Genomic DNA, 10,160 nt, shown 5'->3' on the forward strand with positions numbered 1-10,160 from the left:
GAGGATACAACAAAGAGTTGACATCTATGAGGAACTGGCCCTCATAAGCCATTAAACCTCTGATGCCTTGATTTTAGAGTCTCTAGATCCACAAGTAAGAGCAGCAAATTTCTGTTTTTTATAAATTATCCAGTCTAAGGTATTTTGTTACAGCAGCTCAAATTGCAAAATTCTCTTAGTCAAATGTATTGTAAGTAAAAATCTAAACTGAAAACAATATAACAATAAATTCTATGATGTAACAGAGACAAAGGTAGGCAACAAAGAACTACACACCTAGGTAGCAACACAGATAGGTTAATAGCTTTAAGTAGGATTACTAATGATTCTCCTTTGTCTTAGTTAGCTTTTTAATTGTTGTGATAAAGCACTGACCAAAACCAACTTGGGGAGGATAGGGTTTGTTTGGCTTACAGCAAATTCATTATCAAGGGAAACCAAGGCAGGAGGAACTCAGGGCAGAAACCTGGAGCACAGACCATGGAGGAATGCTGCTTACTGCTCTTCTGGCCTGGGCTCAGCCTGCTTTCTGAAACAATACAGAACCATCTGTCCAGGGATGGCACTGCCCACAGTGGAATGGGCCCTCCAACATCATTCAACAATCAAGGAAATACCCCACAGACGTGGCCACAGACCAGCCCAATGGAGGTAATTCAGCAGCTGAGATTCACTCTTTTACCCAGGTCTGTCAAGTTGATAACTAAAGCTATACAGCACATCCCTCTTTAGAAAATTTTCAAGGGGTCTTTAAAAACTATATTCCAGAGCTGGGGACAAGGCTCAGTCACTGAAGTGCCTGACACACAAGCAGGAGAGCCTAAGCTCACCCCAAGCACCCATTTAAAGCCAAGTACGAGGGTATGTGACTCTAACCATAGTGCTGGGGGAAGGAAGGCAGGGATGAGTGAATTCCTGGTGCTCATTGGCCAGCCAGGGAGAGGCTCAAAAAATAAGGTGGAGGACAGCCAGAAAAGAAATCAGTGTTGACCTCTGCCCTCCACACACTGGCACATATGTGTGTACACAGCCACAAGAAAATGTAAACACACACATACGATAAACTTAAAATAATATTCCAGAGTTTCCTGGCCACATAGGAGACAGTGCATGAACATGCGCACAAGTGTTCATGCTGCATATGAGGGCAAATCTGGACCTGCAGCAACAGTTTAAGTTAGTAACTTGATAAGCAGAGGAAAAGTATTTAAATAAAATGCAATTCCATGTATTATTCTGAAAGTCAACAACAGAACTAGATCTGAATTTTCCTTCCTCACTTCTTTTCCTTCCTCACTAGCAAAGGTGTGAATGATCAGTAAGAGGCACTCGGATATTCTGGAGCAACTTCTACTGTGAAGAGAAAGAGAACCAGAACCAGGCACGGTGGTACATGCCTTTAATCCCAGCACTCTGGGAGGCAGAGGCAGGCAGATCTCTGAAATTGAGACCAGCCTGGTCTACATAGTGAGTTCCAGGCCAGCTGAGGCTACAAGGAGAAGGGAGAGCCTATTTCAACAACCACAAAAAAATAGAACCAATGGGATATGTGTATTCATAGAGGAAGAGACCAATTTTAAGAAACTTGGTTGTGTGGCTATGGATATTTAGTGAGACCACCAAAACCAGACTACAGATCTAGGAAAGAGTTGCAGCCTAAGTCCAAAGGCAGTCTTCTGCAGAACCACAAAGACCTGATATTGCCCATGAAATCCAAAGGTAGAACGGTACAGGGGTCTTCCTTGCTTGGAAATGGTTCAGTCTTTCTACTGTGAATGGATGAGACCCACCCACGTAATGGAAGATAATCTGCTTTACTCAAAGTCCATCAGTTTAAGTGTAAATTTTACAGAAATGTCCAGTTATTATCTGAGCCCCTGAAAAGTTGACACATGAAATTAACCATTTGTATAAATGTGTGCAAATAAACAACCATTTCTAAACCCCAGTCTCTGAAATTAGGTTTTATAATACCTATCTTTAGTGTTGGGAGATCATGAACATGGAGTTAGTAGAGATGATAAACATACAGATTGCATCTAGTAAACAACTAATAAATATTAGTTTACTTATCTCTAATGTGTAATTAGTATGTCTAAAATGAAATAATGGACCAGAAAGATGAGATAAGGTCACTTAACAACAAGCTTGAAGCCCTGAGTTTGATCCCTGGAACCCACATGGTGAAAGGAGAGGACTGACTTCCACAAGTTCTTCTCTGACCTCTACATGTAAGCCATGGGGCCCCTCCCCTAGCCACACACAAAACAAGCAAATAAAGTGCATTTAATATTCATGTGTTTAGTGAAATAACATTAAAAGTAGACAAAAAACAAAATGTGTTTCGACTATGTCAATTCTTCACAGTGGGTAAAGAGTAACACAATAGTTTATTCTTGCCTACTTTGTGCTTACAATGGCTGGGTGTATGTGTGACACTCCCTGAACTTAATTTTTTTTCCTGAGATAGGGTTTCATATACAACAGACTGTCCTTAAACTCATTATGTAACTAAGAATGACTCCTGATCCTCCTGCCCCCACCCCTAAATGCTGAGAGTTTCAAGCATGTATCACCACTTCTCCTAAAGCTCCACTTGGTGTGGTTCCTAAAGCCATACCTAGACAGGTGTGAATGATCAGTAAGAGGCACTTGGATATTCTGGAGCAACTTCTGCTGTGAAGAGTCCTGCTGGTGGCATGTAAAACAAGCAGAGTTGCACAGTTTTAAAGAATTTTTCACTATATTATTCCAACCAGAAAGAAAGCAATAATTCATGACCTTCTGTTTGGACAATTAAAATAAAATTTTTAAGGTTAGATGAATGCAGCCAGATAAAATAGAAGCTGTTCTTGATCGCTAACCTTTCCTCCAAATTTAACCAAACACTCTTTCTGAGGTTTGAGGAAGTTCAGAGTTTCCTCCCATTATTCTTCTTTTATGCCTCTCTCTGCAGTTTTGGGTTCCCATTGGAATCAAATATGCCCAAACACCCCAGATAAAGCTGTTCTCATAACAGGCCTGTGTACAGGATGTGAAAGTTCAGATAGTTCAGAAAAGGTTTGGGATCAGTAGCCAAGCACTTGGATGCTAATCCAAGCTGGACCATCCAAGTTTTGCCCTATATTAGGCCCTATAACGGCAAATAAATATTTATTATATCCAATTGGCTCTCTAAGCCACAGCTGGATCTCATACAATGGTAAGATATTAAACATTTGACATTTTTCATGTTTTGTAGAGATTTTTGTTCTATGAACTTTTAATTAAATTACAATCAATATATGCTTTGGACTTAGAGGCAGGAATTGCCTATCTAGTTCCATAGCATAGAGTTTAGAACTATGGCTTGCTATTTTTTTCTCCAATAGAACCAGTATGTTTAATAGGTAAATGTTTTAGAATGCAGATGAAACACCAAGAGCAGATAATTTGCTTTTGTTTAAATTGAGGGAAAAGAACAGAAGTTTTGATTTAAGATGGCAACTGAGTACAACATGACTGGTGACTGTAAATAAAATGGTAGGAAAGGAAATGCCCTTGACAATGCAGAAGAAGCAAATGGGATGCTCAGCTGGGAGGAATCATAGCAGTTTTGTCCAGATCAAAGATAAAGTGAAGCAATATTGATGTGGTTAAAACAGAACAAGAAAGAAGCATACCTTTCACTGGGCATGCAGCTCAGTGGTAGCGTGTTGACCTAAAATGGCAAGACCCTGGTTCTATCTTGAGGACCGCAAAGTGGGAGGGGCGTTCCCCAAAGAAGCAGGAAAGGATGACAATCAGAAGGAAGTCTACCACCTTGCCAAGTGTGAAAGAGTGACAGCGGCAGTCACAGGACCCAAAGACCCTTTGTGTGATGGAAAGGGAGGTCAAAATATGGACAGTGTTCCTGAGTGTTACTCGTCTGCTTCTAAGGCACACCATGAATTTGGGTAGCTCTGTGGGATGTGATCATCCAAGGCATGAGTATTGTTCAACATTTAGGTATGGTTCTCCACACACAAGACAAACCTCTTGAAGAAAGAAAGAAAGGACAAGGCAGGAATCACAGAAAGCAAATTATTTCAAAGCAAACAGGAAACACTTTAACATAGTGACTGTGGAGGGATTTACAAGGGCATTATACTGTTCTTGCAGATGGTATGGATTTGACTTATTTTTAGCTTTTTGATAAAATTTTATTTTGCTCTTTAATTTTTTAATTATATTTTTATTTATTTATTGTGTGAGGGAGGGGCACACAGGTGAGGTCTAAGAAGAACATATAGGAGTCAGTTCTCTTCTTTCATGATGTGGGTTCTGAGGGATTAAACTCACATTGTTTAGGCTTGACAACAGCCATCCTTACCCTCCCTTGAAGTACATGTCACTTTATGTTACCAAATGAATTATGAGGGTCTGGAGAGATGGATCAGCAGTTAAGAGCACTGGTTGCTCCTGTAGAGGACCCAGGTTTGAAATCCAGCACCCACATGGTGGCTAACAACCATCTGTAACTCCAGTTCCAGGGGCCCGACACCCTCTTCTGACATCCTTGGCATTTTATAACATGGGTACCCTTATATACATATAGGCAATACAGTCATACACATAAAATAATAAATTGTTTTAATGAATTATGAATCATTTAAAGAATAATATCCTACTCCAGGAGATAAGAAACATCAAATTACCGAAGAAGCCATCTTACTTCTGATAGCTCCATACTACTATTTTTTGTGACTCGGGAAGATGCACTGACAAGCATAGGTTTTTTTTATTTGAATTGCCTCCATAATGAGGGCAGTAGGAGCCAGAACCCACATAGGGAGGGTTCTAGCATGAGAGAAGCCAACTAACTGATCAGTGTTCATACAGACTTCTCAAGCCTGACTCTCTTCTTAAAAATGGAAAAGGCAAAAGTAGCAGAGACTGAGGAGATGACTCAGCTGATAAAGTGTTTGCCAGGCAAACATGAGGACCTGAGTTTGGATCCCCAGCACCCATGGCATGTACCTATAGTCACAGCACCAGAAAGATAAAGACAGGAGGATCCCTGAGGCTTGCTAGCCTAGCTGAATTCACAAGCTCCAGTTTCACTGAGAGGCCCTGACTTAAAAAAGAAAGTGGAATGTGATTGGGGAAGACACTTGAGAACCTCTGACCTCACATGTACTCATATGAGTATGAACATGTACACATATGTATACCAAATATGTATGCACAGACATACACGAATAAGGTGTGGAATTGGAAAGTGATTAAACATAGATTCAGCAACAATGATACATTTTAGCATTATAACATACAGTGTTTACAATATATAGAAAAAAGCATTGTTTTCAAATTCCTGGCATACTACTCTTGGAGATATGGGGACAATAAATTAGTATTCCCAGGAATGCTCTGAAATTTCAAAATTACAATTATTTTAAACACACTTCTAATGATTTTAAATTGAATTTTATGCTTTTCATTATCTGACTATCCTTGTAGGCTGTAGTTCTTTGTAATAAACTAATAAACAGTTTATTTTATTCATTAAATAAGAAATGTAGCTATTCAAGTAATAAAGTGTAAAGGCTGTTAGAAGTATACAATGTATTTTGATCATATCATCCACCATTACCTCACACCAGATACTCTTAATCCCCCCACCCCATTTCTCTCCAAACTTCATGCCTTCTTTTTATTGTTATTAATAATGCCCTAAGTCCTATTAGTGCTGCCAATTTTCACATGAGCACGGGGCTTCCCACTGGAGCATGGCAACCTACCAGCAACAACTCTCCATCCCTCAGCAGCCATCAACTGCCAATAGCTACTCTGCTAGGGGTGGGACCTTCCCTCATCTATCCACATTGGAATGTTGACTAGCTTGACCTTGTACAGGTTTTGTGCAGGTACTGCATTGCTGTGAGTTGTTCTGTGTAACAGCCATGTCATGTCCACAAGTCAGCATTTCACAGCTCTCATCCCCATCCTCTGGCCCCTTTATTCTTTCTGCCTCCTCTTCCATATGTTTCTTGAGCCTTAGATGGGGTAGGTTCATATAGATGGCTGTAACCCAAAGGCTCCTCTGAAAAGCTAGAGTGGATCCAGGGCTAACTCGGAAAAAGGGGTGAAGCTGCTGCCATATTGAGCATGGGAGTGAGGAGAGATGGGGGGTGGCACGTGCATTCAAATATGGAAAAGGAAAAGTCTATAATGATCCATGTTTTTGTAAGTTGCCCCCTCCCAAATGTCATATAAACTATGCAAAATCCAAACAGAGTTCAAATATGGAAAAGGAAAAGTCTATAATGATCCATGTAAGTTGCCCCCTCCCAAATGTCATATAAACTATGCAAAATCCAAACAGAATGTCTTATGTTGGTTTGTCAATCCATGTCAGGACTGGGAGACCCTAGACTCCTCAGAGGGGGTGCATGGATGCCTTAGGGAGGGAAAAGGGAAAAATTTAGTGAAACAATAGCCTATCCAGAGACGAACACTTATAGTTACTGATACTCACCACTTTGGTCAGTTATGTGTCTCTGTATTAACCACTACCCACAGTAAACGCCCACCAAAGTTGAGAGCAGCACAAATCTATTCTTTGTAGGAGAACTGATAACATATAAGTAATGGAATCACTCTAGGAATCACTGAGGAAGTAATAAAATCATCTAGGAATGAAATCATACTGTATTCATCAGTGAATGAATACATAAAGGAACATGGTATATATGCACAGTTGAGTTTTGTTCATGTGTAAAGAAAAGCAAAATTATTTCATTTGCAAGAAAATGGAAGGACCTAAATATCATGTTTAGCAAAATAAGCCAGACTCAGAAACATAAATACTGCATGCTTTTGCTCGTATGCAGAATTAAGATTTAAAAAAATAATAAGAAAGTAGAAGGAAACTATCTGGAAAAGATGATTAAGCCACACCTTCTAAGACCTCCCAAAAGAGCACCATCAACTAGGAACAAAATATCCAAATACCTGGAGACTATGGAGGACATTCTCATTTAAACCACCACAGAGAGGAAACTGAGGAAGAGAAGGTTATGTGTAGGAATAATATGATTATATTTAAAAGTACATTATATAAAATTATGAAAATGTCAAAATGAAACCCATTAATCTGGAGAGAGATGGGGGTGAGGCAAGTCTGCAGATGTGACCTTCTATAAGGTCACAGTATTCATTTTTCAAAATTGTGTCACCATATAATACACAGTCCATTTTTAATATGCTGCTGTGTCCATTTCACTTAGGAACTGTAACCTCTGAGAACCAATCCACATAGCGCAGATTCTCACTCATGGAGAAGCACTCACCTGGTTCCTATCTACATAAAGAACATAAAAGGTAATGAAGAACAGATAGTATTTAACAGCTCCCTTGCAGCTCCTATGTGCAGAGACACTGGACAAGTATTTGTTTTTAAGAAAAAGCCAATGGAATCTTGATAAAAATATTTGCTCAGATTCAAATGTCTTGTTATTCTCCATTTTCTTAATCTGTAAATATTTGATCCACATTTGTCTTCCTTTCCTGAATCATGTCCAAAACCTCTACTTCTAAAGTTCTCCTTATATAACTTCAATCCAAACTGGAAGGATAAAGGATAAAATAAAATATTTTTCAAAGAAAATATTTTAAAAATAAACTCTTGATTATATGCCCTCTTTTTTTCCAAACAAAATAAGATAAAATAAAAAGAAAATGACATTTATTCTCAGTTTTAATAAAACTGCAGAAGACACTGAGGTGATTTGAATGTGGCGTTGATCTTAGAAGACTATGCAACTACTGCTGATTTTAACAAGTGGATTGATGGTGGTACCAAGATTGGGGGGGGGCAGAAAAAAGCAAGAAGCATTATCTGACTTCCAAACATGTTACAAATTAGTGGTCATCAAAACAGCACAGTATTGTGTCTGGCTTTTCAACAGACACATTAACTGATAGAGTAGAATAGAGAACCTAGAAGTAAATCCACACACCTGCAGCCAATCAGGTGTTAACAATGGTGCTATGAAGATAAACTGGAGCAAAAACAGTCTTTTCAACAAACGATGCTGGGGAAATCTGGTATCCATATACAAAGTAATGAAACTAGATCCTCCTTTCTAAAGAGCAACACAAATCAACTTAAAATACACTGATAACTAAATGTAGGAAGTGAGCTAGTAAAACTGCTAGAAGAAAATGTAGAACTACTTTGAGACACAGAATGAGCAGGGGGGTTTTGACAGAATACAAAAAGCATACAAAAATAAACAAATGGGATTATGTCATTTTTTTTAAGTTTCCACATTGTAAAAAAAAATCAACAGAGTACAGAGACAATCTACAGAAAAGGAGAAAACATCTACAAACTAGGTATCTGACATAGGGGATCACCATCCAGAAGGGAGATGGTAGTTCACACCTATATTCCCAGTGCTGAGAGGCTGAAGCAGAAGGTGTGTCATGAGTTCAAAACCTGCCAGGGATACAGAGTAGTGTTAAATCCCAAATAAACAAAACAATAAACAAAACAAAATCTCAATACTGAAAGCAAGTAAGACAATAGAATAAGGCCAATAGATCTAAATAGACACTCCTCAAAGGAAGACATAAAAATGGACAACAAATACATGTATGTATGTATATCATACACACACTATATATATATATATATATATATGTGAATGAATGACTAGTCATCAGGGAAATGCAAATGAGAAACATGTGAGAGCACTTCACCCCAGTAAGAATGGACATCCTCAAATAAATGAAAAACAGTGTAATGGTGAGGATGTGGAGAAAAAGAAAGCTATGAACATTATTTGTGCTAATGTAAATGAGCCCAGTCATTATGGAAACCAGTATTGGAATTCCTCAAAAATTATATGATCCAACAATCCTACCACTTGGTATGTGTCCAAAGGAAATGAAATCAGTCTGTCAGGTACATTTGTATCCTTAAGTTAATTGCAGCATTGTTCAGCATTCTCAAAACACAGAATCAACCCAAGTGTCTATCATCTGATGAACAGATAAGGAAAATGTGCTATATATACACAACAAAATGGTAATAAGCCATAAAAATAATGAAATCCTGTCAACTACAGAAACTTCAATGGAACTGAAGATCACTGTGTTAATTGAGAGAACAGCAAGTATGGCATGACCTTACTCAAAAATGGACCCTTAAAAAGTTAATCTCTTAAAAGTAGAGAGTAGAACAATGGTTACTAAAGGTTAGAGGGAGTGGGGGGTATTGAGGAAAGCTGACTAATAGATATTAAATTACAGTTATATATAATCAAAAATTTCTGGCAAATTGTTACCCAGTTGTTTGACTATATATAGTAATGTATAGTATATTTCAAAAATCTACAACAGGGGTCTGCATCACCTGCCGCAGTCCTCTCTCCTACCTGCAGGCATCTCTCCAGGACCAACACAGCTACTCAGTGCAGTCCCCAGGAGTCTTCGGGGCCTCTTCCCACCCCATCTGCCTTTGCATCTCTGGGTGGCAACCACGACCTACCCTAGACCAGCATCTTTCCTGGGCCAGTCTCCCAGGCCAGTCCAACCCTTAAATTCCTGAGGACAAAATAGTTCCTGGAGGGATCTAGACCTTAGGAGAAAGCCTGAAAACATCTGACCCTTACCTGGATTGGGCCTCTGTGGGAACTCCTGAAGACAAAAGCAATCTGACCCCTCCAATATAAAATCAAAAGAGAGACCCGGAAGCTTAGACGAACCAGCTTTTCATGCCTGAAAAGTAAACCACAAAGACACATAAAGTTCATGAAAAGAAGCAGACCTAAACTTTAAGGCCTGAGTCTCACACAAGAAACAGAAACTACAAAAGAAATTCACAAGTCAAAATCACAGAGAAAAAATAACATGAAAAACCAAAATAACATATCCCCACCAAATACCAATATTCCTCTAAAGGAGTACAATGAGAACATCCTAGAGATAATGTAGGACACAGAACTCAAAAGAACAATTATAAACATGATAAAAGAATTCAGAGAATTTAAAGAACACACAAAAAAGGAAATAGGAAATCAGAAGGAAGATAGGGATAAAGTTCTGAATTAATTCAGAAAAGAACTAGAAATATTGAAGAATACTCAAGGCTGAAATGAAGAAGGAAGTGAAACACTCAGTAAGCCAATTAGAAA

This window comes from Nannospalax galili, unplaced genomic scaffold, assembly GCF_000622305.1.
Source record: "Nannospalax galili isolate Female #2095 unplaced genomic scaffold, S.galili_v1.0 scaffold831, whole genome shotgun sequence".
NCBI classification, from domain to species: Eukaryota; Metazoa; Chordata; class Mammalia; order Rodentia; family Spalacidae; genus Nannospalax; species Nannospalax galili.